We start from the raw sequence: 410 nt of genomic DNA, 5'->3' as shown, positions 1-410 counted from the left end.
GGCTCTAGAGCTCAGGCTCAGTAGTTGTGGCACACGGGCTTAGCTGCTCCGCGGCATGTGGGATCTTCCCAGACCAGGGCTCGAACCCGTGTCCCCTGCAATGGCAGCCGGATTCTTAACCACTCTGCCACCGGGGAAGTCCAAGACAGGTGTTGTTACTTTAATGCCAGAGGTAAGGATGGGGAAACCCACTTGCACAGCAGATATAACTCACATTCTCCAATTTCAACTTAAAAAAAAATTTTTTTTTATATTGAAGTATAGTTGATTTAAAATGTTGTGTTAGTCTCAGGTATACAGCAAAGTGATTTAGTTATATATATACATATATCTATTCTTTTTCAGATTCTTTTCCCATATTACAGTTATTACAGAGTACTGAGTTGAGTTCCCTGTGCTATACAGTAGGT

This window comes from Physeter macrocephalus, chromosome 21 (assembly GCF_002837175.3).
Source record: "Physeter macrocephalus isolate SW-GA chromosome 21, ASM283717v5, whole genome shotgun sequence".
Lineage (NCBI taxonomy): Eukaryota > Metazoa > Chordata > Mammalia > Artiodactyla > Physeteridae > Physeter > Physeter macrocephalus.
Note: the sequence above shows the minus strand (reverse complement) of the source record.